This window comes from Leopardus geoffroyi, chromosome A1 (genome assembly GCF_018350155.1).
Source record: "Leopardus geoffroyi isolate Oge1 chromosome A1, O.geoffroyi_Oge1_pat1.0, whole genome shotgun sequence".
Classification (NCBI taxonomy): Eukaryota; Metazoa; Chordata; class Mammalia; order Carnivora; family Felidae; genus Leopardus; species Leopardus geoffroyi.
Genome location: NC_059326.1, coordinates 188,598,057 through 188,625,408, shown reverse-complemented (window position 1 = coordinate 188,625,408; position 27,352 = coordinate 188,598,057). Strand labels below are relative to the sequence as shown.

The 27,352-nt window shown below is 42.0% G+C and overlaps 1 long non-coding RNA gene across 5 annotated transcripts in view; it reads left to right on the top strand.

Moving 5' to 3' along the window:
* The window catches only part of LOC123611405, a 97,704-nt gene that overhangs the window by 24,895 nt on the left and 45,457 nt on the right, over positions 1-27,352 (top strand). The window lies entirely within an intron of this gene.

Here is a 27,352-nt window from a genome sequence, read left to right as displayed (position 1 = left end):
TGTTCTTCCTATCCAGGAGCATGGAATCTTTTTCCATTTCTTTGTTTCTTCTTCAATTTCTTTCATAAGTGTTCTATAATTTTCAGAGTACAGATCTTTTGCCTCTTTGGTTAGCTTATTCCTAGGTATCTCATGGTTTTGGTGCAGTTGTAAATGGGATCGATCCCTTGGTATCTCGTTGTGTTGTTTCATTATTGGTGTATAGAAATGCAACAGATTTCTGAATATTGATTTTATATCAGCAGCTTTGCTGAATTCATGTATCAGTTCTAGCAATTTTTTGGTGGAGTCTTTTGGGTTTTCCACGTAGAGTGTCATGTCATCTGTGAAGAGTGAAAGGTTGACTCTTCCTTGACAATTTGGATACCTTTCATTTCTTTTTGGTGTCTGATTGCTGATTCTAGGACTTCCTCTACTATGCACTGTGTTGGACAGCAGTGGTGAGAGTTGACATTTCTGTCATGTTCCTGACCTTATGAAAAAAGCTCTCAGTTTTTCCCCACTGAGGATAATATTAGCTGTGGGTCTTTCATATATGGTCTTTATGATGTTGAGGTATGTTCCTACGATCCCTACTTTCTTGAGGGTTTTTATCAAGAAAGGATGCTGTATTTTGTCAAATGTTTTTTCTGTATCCATGATCTGAGAGGGTCATATAGTTCTTATCCTTTCTTTTATTAATGTGATGTATCACATTGATTGATCTATGGATATTGAAACACCCCTGCAGCCCAGGAATAAATCCCACTTGATCATGGTGCATAATTCTTTTAATGTACTGGTGGATTCAGTTTGCTAGTATCTTGTTCAGAATTTTTGCATCCATGTTCATCAAGGAAATTGGTCTGTAATTCTCCTTTTTAGTGAGGTCTTTATCTGGCTTTAGAATCAAGGTGATGCTTGTGTCATGGAATGAGTTTGGAAGTTTTCCTTCCATTTTTATTTTTTTGAAATATTTTCAGAAGAATAAGTATTAGTTCTTCTTTAAATGTTTGGTAGATTTCCCCAGGGAAGCCATCTGGCCTTGGACTCTTGTTTGTTGGGAGATTTTTGATTACTAATTCAATTTCTTTTCTGGTTATGGGTCTGTTCAAATTTTCTCTTTCTCCTCTTTCAGTTTTGGTAGTTTATATGTTTCTAGGAATTTATCCATTCTTCCATATTGCCCAATTTGTTGGTATATAATTCCTCATAATGTTCTCTTATAATTGTTTGTAGTTCTGTGTTTCGGGTTGTGATCTCTCTTCTTTCATTCATGATTTTATTTATTTGGATCATTTCTCTTTTCTTTTTGATAAGTCTGGCTAGGGGGTTATAAATTTTATTAATTCTTTCAAAGAACCAGCTCCTAGTTTTGATGATCTGTACTACTTTTTAAAAAATTTTCTATATCATTTATTTCTGTTCTAATCTTTATTATTTTCCTTCTTCTGCTGTTTTTGAGCTTTATTTGCTGCTCCTTTTCTAGTTCCCTTAGGTGTAAGGTTAGGTTGTATATTTGTATTTTCTTGCTTCTTGAGTAAGGCCTGGATTGCTATATATTTCTCTCTTATGACCACCTTTGCTGCATCCTAAAGGGTTTGGACTATTATGATTCATTTTAATTTGCTTTTAAATTTCTTCTTTAACTTCCTAATTAACCCATTCATTCTTTAGTAGGATGTTCTTTAACCTCCATGTATTTGTGGTCTTTACAGATTTTTTCTTGTGGTTGACTTCAAGTTTCATAGCGTTGTGGTCTGAAAATATGCGTGGTGTGATCTCAATCTTTTTGTGCTGGTTGAAGGCTGATTTGTGACCCAGTGTGTGATCTATTCTGGAGAATGTTCCATGTGCATGCGAAAAGAATGTGTATTCTTCTGTTTTAGGATAAAATGCTCTGAATATATCTGTTAAGTCTATCTGGTCCAGTGTGTCATTCAAAGCCATTGTTTCTTTGTTGATCTTCTGCTTAGATGATCTGTCTGTTCCTGTAAGTGGAGTGTTAAAGTCCCCTACTATTATTGTGTTATTATCAATGTGTTTCTTTAAGTTTGTTATTAATTGATTTATATATTTGGCTTTCTACAAGTTGGGGGCATAAATACTTAACAATTGTTAGATCTTGTTGGCTAGACCCCTTTATTATGATATAGTGCCCTTCTTCGCCTCTTATTACAGTATTTGCTTCAAAATCTAGTTTATCAGATATAAGTATAGCTGCTCCAGCTTTATTTTTATGTTCATTAACATGATATATGGTTCTCCACCCCCTCACTTTCAATTTGGAGGTGTTTTGGGGTCAAAAATGAGTCTCTTGTAAGCAGCATATCAATGGGTCTTGTTTTTTAACCCATTCTGATACCCTATGTCTTTTGTTTGGAACATTTAGTCCATTTACATTCAGAGTAATTACTGATAGATATGAATTTAGTGCCATTGTATTACCTGTAAAGTCGCTGTTCCTATAGATTGTCTCTGTTCCTTTCTAGTCTTTGTTGCTTCTGGTCTCTCTTTCCTGTTCAGAAGGCCCCCCTTAATAATGCTTGCAGAGTTGGTTTCGTGTTCATGAACTCCTTTAGTTTTTGTTTGTCTTGGAAACTCTTAATTAATCTCTCCTTCTATTCTGAATGACAGCCTTGCTGGGTAAAGTATTCTTGGCTGAATATTTTCCCCAGTTAGCACATTGAATATATCATGCCACTCCGTTCTGCCCTGCCAAGTTTCTGTGGACAGGTCTGCTTCTAACCTTATTTGTCTACTCTTGTAGGTTAAGGACCTCTTGTCCCCAGCTGCTTTCAGGTTTCTCTCTTTATCTTTATATTTTGCAAGTTTCACTATGCTATATCTTGGTGTTGACCTGTTTTGGTTGATTTTGAAGGGAGTTCTCTGTGCCTTTTGGATTTGAATGCCTGTTTCCTTCCCCAGATTAGGACATTTTCAGCTATAATTTTTTCAAATAAACCTTCTGCCCCTTTTTCCTGCTCTTCTTCTTGGACTCCTAGGATATGGATATTATTGTGCTTTGTGGAATTGCTAAGTTCTCTAAGTCTGTATTTGTGATCTAATAATTTTCTTCCCCTCTTTTCAGCTTCATTATTTTCCATAATTTTATCTTCTATATCATCTATTCATTCCTCTGCTTCTTGTATCCTCATTGTTATTACATCAGTTGTTTTTGCATCTCAGTTATATCATTTTTTTATTTTGACCTAATTTTTAGGTCTTTTATCTCTGCGGCAAAGGTTTCTCTGGGGATCTTCTAAGCTTTTTCCAAGCTCAGCTAGTATTGTTATAACTGTTGTTCTAAATTCTTGTTCAGATATATCGCTTATATTTGTTTTGAGCAAATCCCTGTCTGTGGCTTCTTTTTTTTTTTTTTTAAAGTTTATTTATTTATTTTGAGAGACAGAGTGAGTGGGGGAGGGGCAGAAAGAGAGGGAGAGAGATTCAGAATCCAAGCAGCCTTTGAGCATGAGCATGAAGCATGAAGTCCAATGTGGGGCTCAAACTCATGAACCATGAGATCATGACCTGAACCAAAATCAAGAGTCGAATGCTCAACCGACTGAGCCACCCAGGCACCCCCTGGCTGTGGTTTCTTGTTGATATTTCTTTTGGGGAGGGTTCCTCCATCTTGTCATTTTGTCTAGGTTTCTGTCTTTTGCATGTTATGAAAGCTTGTTATGTTTCCTGCTCCTGAGAATAGTGCCATATTAAGAAGGGGTCAGACACTGTCCAGAGCCTGGCACGGCAGGAAGTGTTTCTAGGTGTATGCTGTGTGCACTCTGCTGTTGTCATTTCACTGCTCTTTCCCCCAGGTCAGTCCTCTGCAGAGTTTCTTCTTGCTTGCAGTGGAGAGTGTTTCAACCTTTAACTAGGTGTGCTTTGATTTGTTTATTAAAGTAAGCCTGATTAGGAGCACCTGGGTGGCTCAGTCAGTTAAGCATCTCTTGATTTCGGCTCAGGTCATGGTCTCATGGTTTGTGGGATCAAACCTCGTGTTGGGCTCTGTGCTGACAGTGCAAGGCCTGCTTGGGATTCTCTCTCTTTTCCCTCTCCCTCTCTGCCCATCCCCTGCTCATGCTGTCTCTGCCTCTCTCTAAATAAATAAATAAACTTAAACAAACAAACAAAGCCTGATTAAAAAAACAAAAGTGGGAATGCAAGCTGGTGCAGCCACTCTGGAAAACAGTATGGAGGTTCCTCAAAAAACTAAAAATAGAACTACCCTACAACCCAGCAATTGCACTACTAGACATTTATCCATGAGATACAGGTGTGCTGTTTCGAAGGGACACATGCACCCCCATGTTTATAGCAGCACTCTCAACAATAACCAAAGTATGGAAAGAGCCCAAATGTCCATCAATGGATGAAGGGATAAAGAAGATGTGGTATATATATACAATGGAGTATTACTCGGCAATCAAAAAGAATGAAATCTTGCCATTTGCAACTACGTGGATGGAACTGGAGGGTATTATGCTAAGTGAAATTAGTCAGTCAGACAAACATAATATGACTTCACTCATATGAAGACTTTAAGAGACAAAACAGATGAACATAAGGGAAGGGAAACAGAAATAATATAAAAACAGGGAGGGGGACAAAACAGACGAGACTCATAAATAATGGAGAACAAACTGAGGGTTACTGGAGGGTTTGTGGGAGGGGGGATGGGCTAAATGGAATCTACTCCTGAAATCATTGTTGCACTATATGCTAACTAATTTGGATGTAAATTTTAAAAGATAAAAAAAAGAACAACAACAACAACAAAACCAACTCCACCCCTGCGTCCTGGCGTCCAGAAAAAGAGAAAAGGAAACAAAAAAACAAATGAACAAAAACCTCTAATCCTGATTCCAAAGGGAAAAAAAAAAAAAAAAAAAGAAAAGAAACCCTGGTCCTATTTCTATCAGAACCGAAGCTGATGCTTTGGAGCGCTCTATGATCAGTTGACTTGGTGCACGCGGCAGAGGCCTGTGTTAGTCCTCTGGGAGAGAGGCCAGCTCTGGTGCCTGACAGTCACATCCACCTAGTAAAGATGCCCCTGTAGGGCATGAAGGGGTAGGCTTTGATGTAAGTGGCTCCAGCCTCAACTGGGGGTGCTGTGTTGCTCACTGAAGTCCCACCATGCTGGTGGGTGTGGTGGGGGGGGGAGATGGTGTCACTGGTTACCCTGCTCTCTCATCCCCAAGGAGGGGAGCTCTCTCCTGCTCTTCAGGAAACTCTCAGAGCCGAAAGAATAATCTTCTCTCCTGTGGCACAGGCTTCTGTCAGATCCCTGCCCTCAACCCTTCTGTGCCCAAGGCCATCAGCTCTCCTGGTGCCACAGCTGTCTCATGTTTTATCTTTGGGGCGTGGCTGGGATTCAAGACTCCAAATCTTAAAGGATCCAGCAGGGGACGGAATGCTCCCTTCCTCTTAAAGAGAACCTCCCAGTACTGCACCTGGTACCATCCTGTCCCAGAAAAGCAGTTGCATGGCTGTGCAGATGCCTGGAGTTTATGGTGAAACACTGTGGAAAGCTGTGACCAGGTTATCTGCCCTCTGTGAGTGCCTCTGTCCCATGCTGTGGAATGGCCACTCACAGGTACCAGCTGGGTGTTTTGTCCTCGGAGAGGCAATTTACCCTCTTCCAAATGCACTCCAGGAAGGGGTATGTTCTTTCCCAGTGTGACTCAGGAGATCCCCACATCACGCTGTCCACTGCCTGCCTGCTCCTGGAACCTCTGCCCTCCTTTTCTACAGGAGCACCGCTGCCCCCCGCCCCAGTTTGTGCACCAGCCAATGGTGCACACTTCCAATACCTCAGAATTTGAGCCCCAATGTTTGCAAAAATTTTCAATAGTCAGTGCCTCCTGATTCCCCAGTCAGTGGTTTTGAGGGAGTGTGTTTTTTGTGTGAACCAGAGGCATTGCTCTTTCTCTCCCCTTCTCTCCTCCTTTCTGTGAAAAGGGCTCCCTCCCCTCTGATACTGTGCCTTTTGTCTCCCCCAGTTCACATCTCTGCACCTCATACCTGCCACATTTTCTCCCTCAAGTTATACAGATTGTTCTTTTAATCCCCCAATAAGTTTCCTAGGTGTTCAAGATGATTTGATGTTGATCTATCTGTGTTGGAGGAAGGAGGCAAGCCCGAGGTCCCCTTACTAGTCTGCCATCTTAACTCCTCCCTCTCTGTTTTGATATGTTGAACTATATGTCTATCCATCAGTACCACACTATCTTGATACCTGCAACTTTATAGTAAGTTTTAAAATCATTTATAAGTTCTCTTTGATATTTATATGAAATAATTATTTTAGCTATTTAAATTCCTTTGTACTTAATATAAAATTTAAAGATGTTATATCAATTTATACAAAAAATAAGCCCACTGGGATTTTGATTCAGGTTGTATTAGACCTATATGTTAATGTGGAATTTGGGGAGAATTGACTTCTTAATAACATCGAATCTTCTGATCCATGAATATGGTTTGTCTCTCTATTTAGCTAAGTTTCTAAGCAGTATTTTGTAGTTTTCTGTATAAAAATCTTGCACATATTTTGTAATATTTATTAATTTGTATCTTGGTCCTGTACCTTGCAATCATGCTAAGCTTATTTAGAAGTTCTGACAGTCTTTGTTTTAGGTGTTATGTATGTATGTATGTATGTATGTATTTATTTATGTATGTAGATTCCTTAGGCTTTTGTTTGTAGACCATCATATCATCAGCAAATAATAGCAGTTCTTCCTTTGAATGTTGGTGTCTTTGTTTGTTTTATTTCTCTTAATACAGGAAATACTGGCTAAGACCTGTAATACAGTAGAGAATAGAAGTGGTGAAAGCAGATACCATTGCCTCGTTACCAACTTTAGGAGAAAAGTGTTTAATCTTTTATCATTGAGTATGATGTTAGCTGTAGGACTTTTGTAGATACCCTTTATCAGATTGGGGAAGTTCTTTTGTCAACTGTATCCTTTAATCAGCTGTGATTTTTTATCATGAATGGATGTTGACTTTGGTCAAATCTTTTTTCTGCATCTATTTTGACTTTCTTATGGCTTTTGTTTTTCAGTCTGTTGACATGATGAATTACACTGATCTATTTTCCAATGTTGAGCCAACATTGCATTCCTAGCATAAACCCTACTTGGGCGTAATGTAGTTTCTATTTTTCTGGACTCATTTTATTAATATTTTGTCAAGGATTTTTGAGTTTAGTTTCATGAGACATTTTGGTGTGGAGTATTTTTATCTTGCATTTCTTTTTTAATTTGGTCTTAATGTTAGGGTAATGTTGATATCATAAAATTAGTTGGGAAGTGTTTTTTCCTCTTTTATGTTCTGGAAGAGTTCATGTAGAATTGATATTATACTGTTGGGGGGGGGCAAGAATTCCTCTCTTCTTCAAGATCCTTCTATGACTCACATTGACATGAGACACATTAACAGGAGAAAGTCAAATTTAATAATGTATGTATGAGGAGTCCATATAGACATGGAAATTTCAAAGACAATTAAGCAAAATGAGACACATATGTCATCCTTAACCAAGGAAATGGGGTTAGGGGTCTGTGATTTCAAAAGAAAGGAATACAATTCACAGGGTAATAAGGAGAAGAACAACTGTTTGGTAATTAGATGTTTGTCCTGCCATATAGATTGGTTACTCAGATAAACATGTATCTCTGGTAATAACCCTTATTCTGGCAAGACCCTCCAATTAAGATTCTTCTTCTTTTTTAAAATTTATTTTATTTTATTATTTTATTTTTTTTAAGTTTATTTATTTATTTTGAGAGAGAGGGAGAAAGGGAGAGAATAGAAGCAAGGGAGGGCCAGAAAGAGAGAGAGGGAGAGAGAATTCCAAGCAGGCTCCGTACTGACAACGTGGAGCCTGATGTGGGGCTCAAAATCACAAACCATGAGATCGTGACCTGAGCTGAAACCAAGAGTCAGACTCTTAACTGACTGGGTCACCCAGGCACCTCTTCTTCTTCTTCTTCTTCTTCTTCTTCTTCTTCTTCTTCTTCTTCTTCTTCTTCTCCCTCTCCTTCTCCTTCTCCTTCTCCTCCTCCTACTCCTTCTCCTCCTCCTACTCCTTCTCCTCCTCCTCCTCCTCCTCCTCCTCCTCCTCCTCCTTCTCCTTCTTCAATACTTTATTTTTAAGTAATCCCTACACTGATGTGGGGCTGGAACTCATGATGCTGAGATCAACAGTCTCACTCTCCACTGACTGAGCCAGCCAGGCACCCCTTAATTGGGATTATTATATGTAGTTAAGGTGGCGGGGGGTGAGGGGGAGAGGTAAAAGTTTGTCTTGAGCCTTCAGGGTCTTCAGTGCCTTCAGCTCAAAATAATCCACATACCAAAGCAGTAGCATATTCTGGGGGTCCTGTTCTGAACCCCTTCAATATCTTCTTTAAATGTTTGGTATAATTCCCTAGGAAAGTCATTTGGACCTATAGTTTCTTTGTGGGAAGGATTTTAACTATGAATATAATTTCTCTAATAGATTAAAAAATTTTAATGTTTATTTTTATTTTTTAAATTTACATTTATTTATTTTTGAGAGACAGAGAGAGATAGAGTACAAGCGGGGGAGGGGCAGAGAAAGAAGGAGACACAGAATCCAAAACAGGCTGCAGGCTCGGAGCTGTCAGCACAGAGCCCGACGTGGGGCTCAAATTCACAAGATGTGAGATCATGACCTGAGCCAAAGTTGGATGCTCAACAGACTGAGCCACCCAGGCACCGTTTATTTATTTTTGAGAGACAGAGAGAGACAGCACAAGCAGAAGACGGGCAGAGAGAGAGGGAAACACAGAATCGGAAGCAGGCTCCAGGCTCTGAGCTGTCAGCACAGAGCCTAACGTGGGGCTCAAACTCACGAGCCATGAGATCATGATCTGAGCTGAAGTCAGATGCTTAACCGACTGAGCCACCCAGGCTCCCCGTTTTAATAGATTTAAGACCATCCAAGTTTTCCCTTTCCTGAGTGAGTGTTAGCAAGGAATTTGTCTATTTCATCTAAGTTGTCAAATATATTGTCAGAAAGTTGTTCTTAATATTACATTATTCCTTTTAATGGCTGATAGATCTGCAGTGATAATCCCTCTTTCATTCATAACGTTGGTAATTTGGGTCTTCATCGTTTTTCTTGGTTAGTATGCCTAACCAATTTCATTGGTCTTTCCAAAGCACCAGCTTTTGGTCTTGTTGATTTTGCTTAGTATATTTGTTTTCCCTTTTAATTTTTTTTTTGCCTTTATCTTTATTATTTCCTTCCTTTTATTTACTTTGGGTTTCATTTGCATTTAATTTTCTAATATTATGAAGTGGAAACTTAAATATTCGATTTTAGACCTTTCTTTTCTAATATTGGTATTTAATACTGTCAGTTTCCCTTTAAGTGCTTAAAGATCCCTTTAACTGGATCCTACAAATTTCTAAAGTTTCTTATCACTTTAATTTAGTTTAAAATATTTTCTAATTCCCCTTGTTATTTCTTCTTTGACCTGTGGGTTATTTACAAATGTGCTGTTTATTACCCAAATATTTGAGGATTTTCTTGGTGTCATTGTATTGCTATTGTCATTCATATTTCTTGCTTCCTGGACCTTTTATTTGAGGCATCTGTGTGCTGCGTATGATGCATTGGTGCCCTGGGAGAATTCACTTGCTGTTGCCCCAAGCCCTCAGGATGCTATGCTACATTTATTCATTAATTCAGAAAATACTTATTGAGGGCCCTCTATTGCCAAGTTCTATTCCAGGCACTGGAGAATTATCAACTGTGAACACAGTAGAGAAGGGCCTTTCATTATAGTGCACAAGCCTGACAGCAATCATGAAAACAAATACAGGAGCCAAACATTCCCAAATGCTTACTACAGGTGAAGAAAAAGAAAATGGTGATGTGGTAGAGAATGAATAGATGGGTACTTAAGATTGGGTGTACAAGAAAGGCCACTCTGAGAGGGTGTCATTTGACCTGAGGTTTGAATGACAAAAAAAAGTATCTTCTCATTGAAAAATCTGGGGGAAGATTGTTTCAAGCTAAGGGAACAGAGAGCGCAAAGGCACTGAAGCAGGTGTGAGTTTGGCTTAACCGGGAACCAAGCAAAAGATCAGAGTGGGTGGAGTACAGAGAATAAGGGAATAAGAGAAGGAATGTGGTCACTGGAGTTAGAGATGACACCCCATAGACTTGGAAAACCAAGGCAAAGATTTTGGTTATAGTTTAAGTCCTACCTAGATGGGGGGTTTGAATAGGGGAGTGACAAGACCTGATTTATGTTTTAAATGGATCACTTTTGCTGCGGCGTGGAGCATGGACTGGAGGGAAACAGGAGGGAAAGCAGAAAGGCCATCAGCCCCACTGTGGACTACTGTGGAATAGGTAGGGGAGGCAGGGAGAATGGCTCTCTCCCCAACTCTCTATTCACTCATTCATTCAGTAGCTCTTTCCTGAGTATCTGTTGGGTGTCAGCAATATGTTAGGCACTGGGTCTACACTGATATATTGTCTTGAGCTGTGCTGCTGCTAAACTTTTAGTCAAATGTCCCTTTCGGTTTCCTGGGTCCTCAAGCAGCACTGGCTGTGCACGTTGTCTTTCGTGAACATTAATCCTATAGGGGCTCACCTGAACCCCACGCAGTTTCGTGTGGGCTCACCACTGGGACAAGAAACCATGTAGGATATCTCCTCCCGAGGCACCTTCCTTGGAGCTTCTTACCTCCCTCAGCAAAACACAAGGAATACAAACATGGGGTGCAAAATGGATACAAGGGGAGAAGGAGGCCTTTGACTTTACCTGCCACTAGCCTGGAACCTCACTGAAGGCTGTACCTATATTTGTGAGTAACGGGTTCCAGAGGCCTTTCCCACCAGGGGATCACTGAAGGAATTAAAGGTTATAAAGATGACCTTTGTTCCTGGTCTGTTTTCAATAAGGTCAGGCTTTTTATTTTTTAAGATAAACATTTTTTAAGGTAGTGAAACAACCTCGTTTAGTATAGACAACACTTTTTCAGATTCAATTTGCAACCACAGGGTCTTGTGTGAAATTCTGGGTGTAACCACATTTCTCAAATGGTACAGAATGTGGGCAGTCAGCTTTCTTCAAATGAAACCAAGCACCTAATATACTGTCCTTCACTATCTAACAGTCAGAAGCCTGAGAACAAACTTCCAGTACAGACCTGACTGGCTGGTCAAACTCCTCTAAATCTTCATTGCAGAATACAAAATATCAGGTACGCTTTTTAGTGGAGAGAAAGAGGCTTCAAGTTGTAGGGAAGCAACAGGCAATAGAACAACAATCTAGTAGGTTCTATGTGTCAGGGACCTACTCATTTGGAGTGAACAAAAATAGGAGAATTCTGGCAAAAGTACAGGTGAAAAGTCACTTAAAACCAGTTCCAGAAAATTTTTTTCATGGGCATGAGATCCTTATTTCAGAATGTTATTCAGAGACCCAATATACAAAAGAGAGAAAATGGAATCTGTTTTGAAAAGGAGGAGGATAAGTAAGCTTGCCCTGTGCCTTCCCATCCCTGGCAAGTCTTGGAGACAGTCCTTCAAGAAACCCAGTTTAAAGCCTGTTGATTTAAACTTGATAGAGAACAAAGATTATGTTAATACCTTCCCCCTCACCAAGTTAAACCTTATTTATGGTATATCATATGCTAGACACTTTGCAAACAAAATAATTTACGCACACAGCATTATGCTTGATCCCATGAAATGAGTATTGGTTCATCTGTTGTCAAGATGAGGAAACTGAGGTTCAGAGTGGCTAGATCATGTGTCCAAAGTCATTTAGTTGCTAAGTGGCAAATTCTTGGCTTCAAACTCAGAGCTGACACCAAAGCTTCTGCTTTTAACCAGTAAACTCTACTGTTTCTCCCTTCTCCCTTCTTCACTTCTCATCAAGAGCAGAAGCATTTCAAGGAATGGTTACAGAAAGGAGATCGGAAAGAGGAAAGGAGGAAGAAAGTAATGTGGAGGAGGCAGAGGGAAGAGTTGAGACTTAGGCTAGCGATAAAGAGGAAATTAGTGTAAAATGATAAAAACCCAAGGAACCAGCTGCTAAGAAAGGAAACTCCATGGAAAATCCAAAGAAAGATAATATCATGAGGAGAGAGTGAAAGAAGAGAGGGGCTCAGATGTAAGGTCACTGGTTACTAGTGGCAGAAATGCCAAGATTTCAGTCAGGACCAGACCCTTGGTTTCTCTTGCAATTTGATTACTTAGTCATTTAAAACTGGGTTAATGTTAAGCATGGTAGATCAGCACAGGAGCCTGGCCCCACACACAGGAGTCTTGCAGGCGGACTAGCCAACGGAGCTGGGCAGTCTTTTTGGGCACATAGCTCATGAGGCTGTATGGTGACCAGCCCCTGGATGGTGGCTTTCCATGACTTCAAACAATCAGTTTGCCTCCATTGACTGATGTTTTAGCTCGGTTGCCGAGATGGTTAGCTGGGTTAGAGTCCTTGGGCCGACTGTGAACTAACCCACGGGACAACCCAGAAGCCAAGAATCTGGCTGTGGGATGTATTGTTCTCCAAAAGAATAAAGCAGGGAAAGAAACCAGTGAGGAAGCTCTTGGCTTGCTTGAGGTGACTGGTCTCTGCCGTTGTTTGACCCACTTGTGTGGAGTCCGTTGCCAATACCAGCAGGATCAACACCATGCAGTACCCAGCTCCTTTGTAGAGTTGGTGACATAGCTCCCACTGCTGATGTTGACTGGACAAGTGGGTGACAGCTGTAGTGGAAGCACCTGTCCCAAGTGCAAGGTTTGGGGACAGAGAACTTCCTAATTCTGTGCCTCAATTTACCTCTCTGAAAGTCCCTAATTATAGTTGACTTCTTCCATACTTCTTCAGGTAAGGGATGTGGAGTCACAAGGCACGAGTGTTGAGAAGCATCTTAAATCTCTGAATAGGAAAGGAAAGAAATCCCCATTGAAGATCTTCTGTATCTCAGGCAATTCATTTGCCTTCTCAGATCAGATTTCCCCCAAACAGTACAATAGGCAGTATTAGCTCCAATATAGGAGATACTTAGAGGTTTCTGAGATTCAGAGAGATTGTTCTGTCCAATTTTTTTCTTTTTTTTTTTTTTTTTTTTTTTTTTTTAAATTTTTTTTTCAACGTTTATTTATTTTTGGGACAGAGAGAGACAGAGCATGAACGGGGGAGGGGCAGAGAGAGAGGGAGACACAGAATCGGAAACAGGCTCCAGGCTCTGAGCCATCAGCCCAGAGCCCGACGCGGGGCTCGAACTCACGGACCGCGAGATCGTGACCTGGCTGAAGTCGGACGCTTAACCGACTGCGCCACCCAGGCGCCCCATGTCCAATTTTTTTCTAATCCTTTTTGTATCCCTTTCTCCTTGAGGTGCCCTGCATCTCTTGTGGGCATCTAGTGTTGTAATCCTTTTAGATGCTTAGCCCCAACCAAAGGGCACTAGGATAGGTGTCGAAAGGCAGGACCCTGGCCTTGGCTGGGCCCACTTCATGGGCCAAGAAGATAACATGGCTATGGAAGGCAGGTAGGAAAAGAATAACAGGTAGAAGTGGGTAATTCAATGAAAAGTGCATATGAAGACCTTCAGCTGCAAGAAAAACACACCACAACAATAAAAAAGGATAAATAAAGCCAGAGCTTTTGGATTTGCAGCCTCCTGACTAGATCATCTCTTAGGTCCTTTTGAGCTCCAATATTTAAATGTTTTGCCTCCCATCAAAACTAGCACACCCTTCATCTATTCTCTTCAGGTTCTGCTTTCTGTTGGTTGGAGTGGGTGGTGGCAATGAGCTAATCAGATAAGCTAACCTCTGCTAATGGGTACATTAGCTAATGGGCAACTCCTCCCATGACTTAATGCCATCGTTGGGTTAAATTATATCCCTTCTGATCTTGCCCTGGGGGATTGACAAATAGTGGGAATTCACGTTTCCATGCCCAGTGTCCCTGCAACTACACCCTAGGGGCAGCACCAGCATGAGGCTGGACAGGAATGGGCACATGACCCAGGCTCCAACAACAGTATCAGTAAGATGTCCAGAGCCTAATGACCAGACTAAAACCTCTGGGTTTTGTATTATGTGGTGGCCCCACAGTGGGTGGGAGGTCGCGAGGCATGGGGACAGGGAGGAGAACCATGACAATCTTAAAGCCGTTTAAATATTTTTGTTGATCACATTTTAAACTCCTAATAAACATATAAATATTTTTTAAGTTAAAAAAGTACATTTGTGGTAAAAAAAAAAAAACCTAGAAAGGTATAAAGAGTGAAAGTTTCTGCCCCTCAAACTTAGTCCTTCTCCCTAAAGGAATTAACTACTGTTATTTTCCTTTTTAAAAAACTATTTGTTTCATTTATTTATTTATTTTGAGAGAGAGAGAGAGAGAGAGAGAGAGAGAACAAGTAGATGGGGGCAGAGAGAAGGAAAGACAGAATCTTAAGCAGGTTCTGTGTCATTAGCCCAGGGCCTGATATGGGGCTTGAACTCATGAACTGTGAGATCATGATCGGAGCCAAGATCAAGGGTCAGATGCTTAACTGACTGAGCCACCCAGGCACCCCTGTTAATTTCTTATAAATATCTAAACCTATAAGCTTGACTATTCTATCGTCAGAGAACCAGCCAATCAAGCAACCAACCTCATCTTCTTTGGCTTTTGCCACCCCCTGGGCTACAAATGGCAAAAGTGTGGTCTTGTTCGTATATATTTTGTCTTCCATACTCTTTACTTTTTCTCTCCACTCCTGTAAAACCCCTACCTTATTTTCACTTTTTCCATTTCAGAAAAGCCTTTTATCCGTGGCTTACATTTAAGTGTAGAAAAGATTGTAACAAATATAAAATGTGGGATCTAAACAGCATTTTTCATAATTGTGGAAGCTAAGGCCCCAGAAAAAAATGAATGCATGCACTGTCTTGGGTTTGTATAATGTTTTACTGTTTATAAGGGTTTCTTATTCATTGTTGTATTTGACCATCTCACCAGCTCCCCTAGGGAAATAGGCAGTGTTTTTTCCACTGTGCCAATGAAGAAATCGAGGCTTCCAGAGTTTGGTATTGGGATACCAACAGCCAGTGCAGCCACTGTCCTCGGGGCATGGGTGTGGTGAGCCATACATCTCACTGGCATCACCAGCCCTGTGGCAGGGTCCCGCGTGTGGTAAGGAGAGGGTGGAGATGTAATTCTTCAACTTGCAATACTTGGGAGTCTGGCTGTCTTGCATAAGTCGACAGCCAGCTCTGGCTCGGGTGCTCTGCTGACTTCACTTTCCATGTTTAATTTGGCTCCTGGCCCTGGGTTTCCCAGGCGTGGATATGGCAACACCACTGTGCAAAGCAGAGGAGCAGCGGAGCTCCTGGCACTCAGCCAGCATTGCCCTCCCAGACGCGGGCAGGTTGGATGCTGGGCTGATCCCTACCAGTGCTGGCGCCTCACATGCTGGGGCCAGCTCTGTGCTGTCACCAGGACCGCAGGGTCTTTCTTTTTTTCTGCTCCACCTTTTTTTCTTAGGATTGCTTGGTCAGAAAGTGGCTATTGGAGAGCCAGACTTCATATCTCAGGCAGGAAGATGGAGAGAGGGGAAAATACAAGTGGGTGCATGTTGACTGAGTATATACTCTTTGAATCACTTTCCTGGAAGCTTGTCACTAAGGTATTGACTTATGCTTCATTACCCATCCTATCTGCAAAGGTGACTAGGAGGTGTTGTTTGTTTAGTTGTTTCTTTTCTTAAAAGGGCCCAGTGCTACCTCCACCAATATAGTCTTAGTTATTATGAAAGAGGGGGAGAAGGGGTATTGGGTAGATTACTAACAGCCTCAGCTAAGCTGGGCAATTTTAGCACATGGTCATGCATTCTACTGAATGTGTGGATTAGCTAAATAATTAAACCACTCTGTGCCTTGATTTTTCTCACCTTGCAAATGGACTTAATAATAACACCTCCCTTGCAGTGACTCAATTTTATGGGACTGTTATGAATATTCAATGAGAAAATGTATGTGAAGGCTCAGCTGTAGGAGGCACGCTGTTGGCACCTGTACATGTTAGTCGAGATGGTGAGCACAACAGATAGTGAGGATCCAGATCCTGAAGTCAGACTGCCTGGGTTTGTATCCTGCCTCCAGCACTTTCTGCTCAGTCATGGGCCTGTGTATTTCAGTGGTAAAATAGGATGATAGAATCTCTTTCTTTGACTTGCTATCAGATTGAAAGGATCCACGTAGAATGCTTAATAGAGTGTGTGGTGTATCAGAAATGCTCAAAGAATGTTATTCATTATGATTACGGAAGCACAGAGAAGGGGCATGTAACACAGACTCAGTCAGGGAGGGCTTCCGCGGTGGGTGGTATCTGGGTTGTATTGTAGCAGGTGTAAAGGAGAAAGCCCAGTGAAGAAGGTGGGGAGCATGGCACAAGCAGAGTGGGCAGCGAGGCGGTGTGAAAGGTCCTGTGTGCCTGGGCTCCAAGGTCAGGTGGGAAGTGGGATGAGTTGAGATGGAGAGGAAGGCTGTGTTTAGGACGTGGAAAGCTTGAATGCTGTCATGAGGAACTGAGAGGCCTGGGGGGGATCCTGGCCTCCTGCCCCATGTCCTGGAGGTGGTTTCTGAATGTGGACAAGATCATATTCACAGATGAGGAATTAGCTGATTTGAACTGCGCGTGGTTTATTGGCATCTGTAAACTGCTACCTGTTAACCAAAGGCTCAAGCCCTGGCCAGGCTCCTCTGGGAAGGGGCCACTAATCACCTAATGATTTCCACTTTGGCAGAGAAGGAAATGCTAATAGCTGGAGGCTGATCTTATGACTGGAAGAGAGCAAGGCTGCTGTAAGTTCTCACAGGCATATAAAAACAAGTTGACTGTAGGTTCCAACAGAGCTTGATTACCCATTAGCTGATGAGAACAGATTTGTTTGTCAGATTCCCCAAGAAATTAAGTTGTGGGCCAGAGAGGTAGATTCTGAAGTGGGAGGAGAAGGAGGAGTTGCCGGGGATACAGGGGCGCATTGTAGTTCAGGGACCATCGGGACAGTAAAGGGGCGGCTGGCTCCTTCGTTGTGAGGTTGAGTAGAAAGAGCCCTTGGCAGGAGTCCACAGACATGGGGGGCGGTCTCATCTCTGTCCCTGGGTTTCCAGAAACAATGCATAGTATTCTCTACAACACGGATAATAACACTTCCTGGACTGGCTTTACTAGGCTGTCTGAGGATCATATGAGAAAATGTATGCCTGCGAAGACACTGTGTAAGGTGCACCTAGAATAAACCACAGTCTCTGCCCCAATCTTCGGGGCCTTCTGACGGATTATAGAATACACCGGTTTCTTTCCCACCTTTGTCTATTGACATGTGCTCCTTTTCTGCTTAGAACATTCTACCAGGTTTTCTAGGGCTTGTTCTGCCTCACCTCAGCTTATAAACGGCTTCTTCAGAAACGCAAGAGCATTGAAAGCCTGCACTCCGCTCTGGGCCTTTACTGTCCAAGACAGCAAGTGGTTAAACCGAGGCTTCCAAGCAGGACTCTTGGGTTCAAATTCAACTCTGAAATATACCAGTTGTTTGACCTTGGGCAGTCACCTAACCTGTCTGTGCCTCACTTCCCACATCTATAAGATGAAATATTAATACGGGTATCCCCCACTTTCGAAAGTTGAAGTTCACTTCACTTTTACAAAAGACCTATATTAGTACCTGTTTTCACCAACTAAAAGGAATCTCAAGAGGATTTTCACTTTTATAAAAAAAAGCCATTAACGAACTAACAAAGGTCTTTTGTGAAAGCAAAGTGGTGTAATGCAAACTTTCAGAAAGGGGCGGATGCCCTTGACTTCATGCCATTTCATAGGAATGTTCGACTTTCAGATAGTGTGGGAAACCTGTAATATCTATTTCACCAAGTGATGTGGACAAAGGATGACTTTAATAGATGTCAGCTATTATTTTACTGTTCATCAGAGAGCTCTATTTCCTTTCTAGAATTAACCATATCTATGATTAATTTATTGTAAGTATGTTTATTATCTGACCGTAATGGGATCTTTGTAAGAGCAGCGACCCAGTCTTTCTCATCTATTCTTTTTTTTTTTTTTAAGGTTATTTATATTTTGAGAGAAAGAGAGAGAGCATGAGGGAGGCAGAGAGAAAGGGAGAGACAGAATCCCAAGTAGGCTCCCTGCTTTCAGCGCAGAGCCTGACATGGGGCTCAAACTCAGGAACCATGAGATTGTGACCTGGGCCAAAATCAGGAGTTAGATGCTTAACCAGCTGAGCTACCTAGGGCCTCTCTCATCCATTCTTATGTACCATGTGCATAGCACGGTGCCTGGCACCTAGCACATGCTCAAGAAATAGTTGTTGGACAAGGAGTGTACTGAAGGAATACTTCCCAGAACTGAGCCCAGCGGGTGACTGAGACAGTCCTGGGACCGGCCACAGAGCTTGTCAGATGGCCCTGCTCTGTATTTCATTCTCCTTGTGCAGGGCTTTCGCTTATGTAATGAAACAGCAGTGAAACCCCACGACACCTGAGGGCTTCCCCTCCTGCTAGCCCAGTATCTGACCACAAAAAGGGGGAAGAAAAAATAAGAGGAAAAGAGCAGCTCCAAACCACATGCTTCTTGGGACAGAAGAGTGAGCTGTCTTTTTCCCAGAGTCACGTGAGTTTATTGCAGCAGACTGGGGGTATGTTTCGTCGTGCCCGAGAACAACCAACAGATGAAGCATCAGATGCTCTGGCCTTGGTGTCAGCAGTCGAGACTTTTTCCAACTCTGCCCCCGAGTTGCTGTGCAACCTCCATCAGGTCACTTTACCTCTCTGGATCTCTTCAGTCCTCATCTACAAATGGAAGGGATTGGAATAGATGATTAAAGGAGAGGGGCCATACAGTACTGGCTTGGCCTATAGATCTGGTATAATTATTAGTGATAACTTCTTTCGTTCTCTAAGTGACCTAGACCACCTGATAAATTATAAGATCAGTTTGATTTGTCTCTTCCAGTTATAATATTTGCCTTCAAAAAAATTTGTTTTATTGCCTGCCCCTGCCTCTGCCCCACCCCCAGATTCATGCTCTGCCTCACTTCGTGACCCAAGACGCTGATCTCCAAGGACATTGTCACTTGGATGCCTCTGCTCCCTGGATTCCAGTGAAGATTGGCGATGGGAGGTATCAGCAGATGGGCGTGTGGGAAAAGAGACATAGGGGCATGAATCCTCTGCTGCCCCCTTCACTGCAACCTTGGAAGTGGCTGCTGCCTACACCCACATCTTTCCTGGGCCTGATCTCTGTGAACCTCACCCTTGCCTGGCTCCTTCAGGCCTAGGGATGAGGGGTGGTAAGGGCTTCCCTGGGTGTGTTGCCTTTCCCAGCTGCTTCCTTAACTCTGCCCACACCTCGGTAGATAGTCCCTCATTGAATTCCTTCCAGCCAACTGTTTTGAGTGTGCTGCCTATTTCCTGCCTCACTTGAACAAATACAGATTCTTTAACACTCAGATCCAGTCTCCATCTGGGGCACGGAGCTCTTTAACACAGGGAAACCTAAATGCAAACGTGGGCAGCTACACTGATGGACCTTATTTTCTAGGATGCTAGGAGAGCTGTGGACTGACTGTGAATGAATGAAGGGGAGGGGACATGATGATGGCCGTTGAGCCAAATGCCATTTAGTGCCACTTTAGCAGCATAAAAATAAAATGAAACTTACAACGCATGCCTGACACATAATAGGCATTCGAGAAATGTGCATTGAATAAGATTTCCAGCCCCCAATTTTATTAAGAACATTTTCAACAACACAGAAGATTGCACAACTTGCACAGTGAACACCTACATACTCAACGTCTAGATGTTAGTATATTTGCTTTATCACACATCCATCCAACCATCTAATCCTCCGTCCATCTATCAATCCATTCTATCTTTTTTATATTTCAAAGTGAATTGTAAACACAGTATACTTTTCTCCTAAACAGTTCAGCAAAATAGTCATTTTTTTTTCATTGTAAAGGCAATTGAAGCTAATTGTAAAACTTTTTGACAATATAGGAGGTATGAAGTGAGAAGAAAATCTCTCTCTCTTCTATCTCCAGTCTTGTTCTCCAGGCATGACTGCTCATAAGTATAATTCCAAATATATAATTGGAACTATATATATATATATATACATATATCTATATTTGATATTTTACCAAACAAGAATTATAGCATACTTATTGTTTTGCAGCTTGCTTGAAAAAATCAATCACACCTTGAAGTCATTCTCTCCCATCAGTAATTTCACTTTCTCTTAACTCTTTTCAATGGCTGTAGAATTTTCCATATTTTTTTACTTAACCATTTCATACTGATGGACATTCACACCGTTTCTACTTTTTTGATATGGTAAACAATGGTGCAGTGAAAGATTCTTATGCATTTCTTTATTCAATATAGTATTTATTAAGCACCAAGTACATGTTAGGCATTGTTCTATGCTCTGGGGATAGTGGGGGTAATGAGACAGATAAGATCTCTGTGTGGAAATTACATTCTCGTGAGGGAGATAGATTATAAACTGGAAAACAACAATGAAATTTTAACTAGTTATGGAGAAAAACAGAACAATATGGTAGATGGGGATAGCAGGTACTACTCCACAAAGGGTGGTCTGGGAAGGCTTCTTTGAGAAAGTCACATTTAAAAATTAAAAAAAAATTTTTTTTAATGTTTATTTATGTTTTGAGAGAGAGAGAGACAGAGCGTGAGCAGGAGAGGGGCAGAGAGAGAAAGTGGGAGGCACAGAATCCAAAACAGGCTCCAGCTTCAAGCTGTCAGCACGGAGCCTGACATGGGGCCCAAACTCTTGAACTGCGAGATCATGACCTGAGCCCGCGTCAGACGCTCAACCGACTCAGCATCCCAGGCACTCCAAGGAAGTCACATCTGAGCTGAGACCTGAGTGATGAGGAGGTGCCCGTTATGCAAGTCCCAGGGTAAAGGCACAGCAAATGCAAAGTCCCTGAGGTGGGAACAAGCTTCCAGCTTGGTGTGTTTGAAGAATAGAAACAGCCAGGATGACTGAAGTATAGCAAATGGTTGGAAATGCAGTTAGTACGGTAGGTAGGGGCCAGATCTTCTAGGGTCAAGAAGTTTGAGTTTAATCCTTAGTGCAGCACATCTGATTACATTTTAGTCACTGGGAAGTCATAAAATAAAACTAGCTTCGTCTGACCTGTGTAGAATGGAATGTGAGCAAACACGTTTCGTGTATTCGGTTAGCTGCAGCATCGAAAGCCAGAGTTTCGCCCAGGCTGTGTGTGAAGCATCCTGGAAATAGAATGAATGTCAGGGTCCGACAGATGTGTGTTCAAACTCCGGATCCACTGGTACATATCCGAAGGTGAAAGTAGGGTCCCAAAGATATGTGTACACCCATGTTTATAGCACTACTATTCACAATAGTCAAAAAAAGGAAGCAAACCAAGTGTTTATCAAGAAGAGTGGGTGGGCAAAGTGTGGTATATGCACACGATGGAGTATTATCCAGCCTTAAAAATAAAGGAGATTCGGACGCACACATGCTACACTATGGGTGAGCCTTGAGGATAGTCTGGTAAGTGCAGTAAGCCAGGTACAAAAAAATACTGTACGGTTCCACCTTACATGGAGTATCTAGAATAGTGAAATTCATAGAAACAGAAAGTAGAGTGGCGGTTGCCAGGGCTGGGGAGAGGGAGGCATGGGGAATTGTTTAATGGGTATGGAGTTTCACTTTTGCAAGATGAAAAGAATTCTGGAGATGAGTTGCACAATAATGTGAATGTACTTAATACTACTGAACAGTGCGTATGCTTTAAAATGGTAACTTTTATGCAATGTGTATTTTACGATTAAAATTTTAACAAAAATTCCAGCTCCATCACTTAGGAGCATTGTGACTTGGCCAATTAGTCCCTCTGAGCCTCAGTTTTTGCATCGGTAAAAGGGAGGCAGTAATACCTCCTAGCTCTTGTGGAGACAGGCTCCAATGCTGTCTCATTCCAGTCTCCCTTTGCAGAATTTAGAAGGCTTCCTAGCCCCTCCCCAGGCAGCTGAAAGACCCCTTCAGTGAATTTCAACTGAGTTGCCCTTGTACTAATACTTGTGGATGCTCAGTGGATACTTGTTGACAGACTTGCTGACTGAATCCACTTGTGTAGACATGATCCGGAAGGAGACATATGTGTCAGAAGCTGTGTCTGGTCCATAGTTGGCATCCCATAAATATTTATGGAACAGGTGAATGAACACAGTGGATGATATGCTTGGCCGTGACTGTAAAACAATCTGCCTGTTCCAAAACATAAACAAGATTTTTTTTTTCTCATCTGTAACATCATCATTGCTTCAGAAAATAAAGTGACTGAGGGGCGCCTGGGTGACTCAGTCGGTTAGGCGTCTGTCTTCGGCTCAGGTCATGATCTCATAGTTCGTGAGTTCGAGCTGCGTGTTGGGCTCTGTGCTGACAGCTCAGGGCCTGGAGCCTGCTTTGGATTCTGTGTCTCCTCTGTCTCTGCTCCTTCCCCGCTCATGCTCTGTCTCTCTCTGTCTCTTAAAAATGAATAAAAACGTTAAGAAATTTTTAAGAAAATAAACTGACTGAAAGCCCTGTTGACTGAGTCTCATCTTAGCATCTTATTAGTTTTCTATTGCTAGAAAATAACACATTTCCACCAATACGAGTGGTTTAAACAACACACATCTATTACCTTACAGTTCTATGGGTCAGGTTCCCAACATGGGTCTCGTTGGGCTAAAGTCAAGGTGTCAGTGGGGCTGTATTCATTACTGGAGGTTCTAGGAATGGATCGGCTTCCTTGGACATTTGAGTTTGCAAAATCCAGTTCCTTGCGTCTGTAGGACTGAGATCCTGTTTCCTTTCTGGCTGTCACTGAGGGCAATTTCTAGCTTCTAGCAGCCACCCACATTCCTTGACTTGCGCCCACTTCTTCTGTCTTCAAAGTCCTCAACTCTTCTCCCCTCTTATCTCTCTGACCTGGCAGAGAAAGGTTCTCCAACCTTTAAGGACCCAAGTACTTACTTAGATTGGGTTTACCTGGATAATCCAGGATATCCTCCCCATCTCAGTGTCCTTAACCTTAATCCCACTTGCACATTCTCCTTTAAAGATGGAAAGATCCTGGAGATTAGGGCATGAATGTCTTTGGAAGGCTATTATTTTGCCTACCACTACATCTGTTATCACTTCAGAATGAATCGGTTTCTCAGGGCAGGTAGTTTGTCTCCCAGCAAAGAGCTCTGGGAAATGAGGCCAATAAAAGGGAAATTTGGATTAAGGGAAGAGAGGTGAGGCACTGGCAGTAAATATGCTGGCAGGCCTGTGAGTGATGCTACAGAGAGAGGTTCCTGGCTTTACCGTTTCTAGGTCGCTAAAACAAGAGAGAAATACTCACAAATGCCAAGAAAGTTAAACTTTGTGTGGCTTACAATTTCCCTTCAAATCAGTTCTGCCAAGGATAAAGCAACCTTCCCCGGCCATGAATAGTCATAATAGGTTTCCCCAAGATTTTCGTGAGTTGATTGATGGGTTATTATGGGCTCATTGCTGCCAATAATTGAAGGGTGTTGTCTTTGCTGGCTCGGTGAAGCTTCCAGATGTTAACAGAGTAGGCATTACTTGATGCTCACCCCACACCTGGCATTGGCTCCTGTAGTGGGTCCAGCCACTAATCGGGGACGTGGTGGTGTCCAAGGCAGACCTTTAGGTTACTTCCAGAGCTTTCTCTTTAGAGAGTGTACATTACATGGCTCAGATGCCATCTGTTTTGAATCTTTTTCTTTCCCTCTTTGCCATTTTCTTTCCTCCTTTCTCTCTCTTTCCTGCCCTCTCTTCTCTCCTCTCTAGTTTTCTGGTGTTTTAGGATCAAAATAATGAAAAAGAATAGACACAATTTCAGCTCAGGAAATAACCCAAAGGTATAAGGAAGTCTGTACAAAGTTCACTGCTTGACTCTTCCCCATGCTGATACAACAAGTTTACAGCAAAGGAATCTTGTCTGGGGAAATGAGGCAATGAGAGGTTGAAGTAGCACTGTGGGGTGAGGTGTGGCAGTCTGCTGCTCCTAGATGTCACGGAACCAAAGAGAGAGGGAGAGAATGGCCTCTTCTGAGGCCTCGGAGATTACAGGTTTCAGGTCAACCACAGTCGTAATTCTCCCATACATTGTCCCTATAAGAGGGATGGCAGGGAGACTCTGGGCCATGGTTTGTCCTTAGAAAAGGAGTGTGTTGGGCTTGGGCTTTCTAGATGCCACCACAGTGGGATGGGAAGCCAGAGTCTCAGCCTGTGCTAATAGAGGTCACAGCTCTTGGGAACAGGGCTTGCAACACAGAGGAAACTCCCCCTCCCTGCCCGTGACCACACCCTTGCTTCTCTCACATTTGGGCTTCCCAGTCAGACAGCTCTGGGGACGACACTGGCGTGGGATCATCGAGAAGACTGCTTGGGAAACCCAACAGGAAAAAGAGGTAGTTTGAGCCAAGAAAAGCCACCAGACTTTTCTTTTGGCTTGAGGCATTGTGTATACATTTGAATAATAAGAGCCAAATTAATGTTACAATTCTGATGTGACTGTTGAGCCACAGTGGTGTGCTAATCACAGTTTTCCAGGGATTATCTTCAGTCCTTATGCTAACTCTGCAAGGTAGGCTTAATCTACATTCTATAGGTGTTGAAATTGAGAATGAGAGAGGTTGCGAGAGTTGCCAAAGGCCACAGAGTGTGTGTGGTAAGGCTGAGCTTCAAGGTCAGGTTCAGTTGATTTTAAAGCCTGTTTTCTCTTTCCCTCCCTCCTTCTCTTCCTTCCTTCCTCGTTCCTTCCTTCCTCTTCTATTTTCTTTCTGCCCTGTTTGCTTTGTGTCTTTTTAAAAAGAAATACATTGTCGCATATGCAGCAGGAGTCCCTTTGTGTCCCTCCCCTGTCTCATTCTCCTCCCTTCCTCTCTGGAGGCAACCAGTCTCTCAGTTGAGGTTATCCAGTGGGAATATCCTCCCCACCCTTCATTACCTGTTCACAGCCATAAGCCATCTATAGCCTGGTGTGTTTTAAATGTTTACATATATGAAAAAGGGCTAAAAGTATTCATTTACAGAGGAAAAAAATACAAATGGCTCTTAACAAAAAAAATTCACGGTCTCATTCACTAAAAGAGCAGCACAGATTAAGATCACCTTGAGATACTGTTTTTTAACCTCGTCAGATTGGCCAGTACTGACAATTTGGTAACTCACTGTGTAGAAGAGGCCACAGGAAAGAGGTAGTCCAATTTTGATTGTGAGTGAGTGAAGTGATGTCTTCTCGCTAGAGGGCGATTCGGCAGTCTGCATCAAAAATGCAAATGCCCCAGGGAGCCTGGGTGGCTCAGTTGGTTAAGTGTCGACTCTTGATTTGGGCTCAGGCCATGATCTCGTGGATCGGGGTTAAAGCCCAGTATTGGGCTCTGTGCTGGCAGTGCGGAGCCTGCTTGGGATTCCCTCTCACCCTCTCTCTCTCTGCTTCTCCCCCTCTTTTTGTCTCTCTCTCTCTCAAAATAAATTTTGAAAAAATGTAAAATGCACAAAATTACAAGAGAAATTTCATTTCCAGAAATCTGTTTATAGGTATATGTGTACATCTTCAAAAGCACATGTGTTCAAGGTGATTCTTTAAAGTGCTGCTTGTAATAAAAAGACTGGGAATAATCCACACACCCATCAATAAGAGACTGGTTGAATAAATTGTGGTACATCCCAACTAGAAAAAAGAATGAAGGTATTCTCTATGCCAAAGTGGAAATTTCTCCCACACATACTAACAAAAAAGCAAAAGTGCAGAACACTATGTATAGTATGCTACCTTTGTGCAGCAAAGAGGAAAATTAAGCTTATCTGTCCAGGAAGTTTACATATGAAAACTAGTAACAGTGTTGTATGTGGGAAGAAAGGAGGAGGATGAAAGAAGAAAGGAAGACTTTTAAATGTATTTTAAAATATATTTTTTTTGAGCAACATGGATGGACTGTGTTACCTATCCCCAAAATTAAATTAAAAAACTAGAATGGCATTATACAGTATAAGTCATTCTGCATAACATTTTCCAGTCTGGTTTATGTTATTGAGGCCTATCCATGTGGTCATGACCTTGATCTTTCCATTAATTATGCTGCCTTGAACTGTAGAGTCTTACAGCTGGACTGTAAGTCTTACTGTTGGAGGTCACCCAGCTCCCTACTTTCATGTTACTGGAAAGACACACGAAGGTGCAGGAATGGCAAATGACTCCCCCAGGCCAGCCCAGCAGGTTGGTGCCAGAATTGGGGTTGGCCTCAGATCTTGCAACCCTGGCTGGGAGTCTGGGGCTGCCTTTCTTCCTCCACCCCCCAATGCCAAAACCACCTCCTGATTCTTACTAGGTGTTGGTAATATTATGTGTTATCCTTTCCTAGGGATGTTTGCCTTTTAAAAACAAAACAAAGATAAACAACCACATCAAACACAAAACAGTGATCACAGTTTTATGCAATAGAGGTTATTTGGGGTGAGGGAAATGGAAGGGGGCACACGAATAGCCGTGGTGTTGTTAGCCAGGGTTGGAATAAATTTTATAGTATCTCTTTTCCCATTTCTTCTCTGTAAATAAATAAGCAAATAAATAAAAGAAAAAGAGAAAGGCGAACAAAACAAAACAACTAGGTCATCACTCTTTCAGTTGTATGGTTGGTTCTGCCTTGAGCTCAGGAAGGAACTAATTTGTGGCTTGAACTGGCAATAACATTGTGGCAAATATTGTTAATGTAACAAAATGCTATTAGTCTTTTTGTTGCCATAGAAACAGTCAAGGCACTCATAAATCCCCTACAGTGAATGAGACCTCTGCAGGTCAAGTCCCCTGGTCCTGCCATCATGCAGGACCCCATTAACCATCCTGACAGGGGCGGACCTTTCAGGATTTACCTTGATAAATAACCCCATTCCTTAGTAAAGCACTAGGTCACGAGTGGTAAGGATACAAAAATTCAGGTGGTTTCACTTCAAATCTAATAGCATAGATGGGTTTTTCCCAGAATTTTATACTAAAACATTTTAGCAGTGAGGGAGTCGGAACAATGTGAAGAGGTCCTACCTAAGCTTGGAATTTGGGTCACATTCGGGCTTTTCAGTCACAATTTCATGCAAATGCTAGATTCCATTTTGTAAGATAAATGTGTTTGCTTTAAGGTACACATTTATATTTCATTAACCATTTTCCCCCCTCCCCATTCTTCAAATTGATGCTGCAAGAAGATACACTGTGGTGATCTGTGGCTTTGGATATCTTC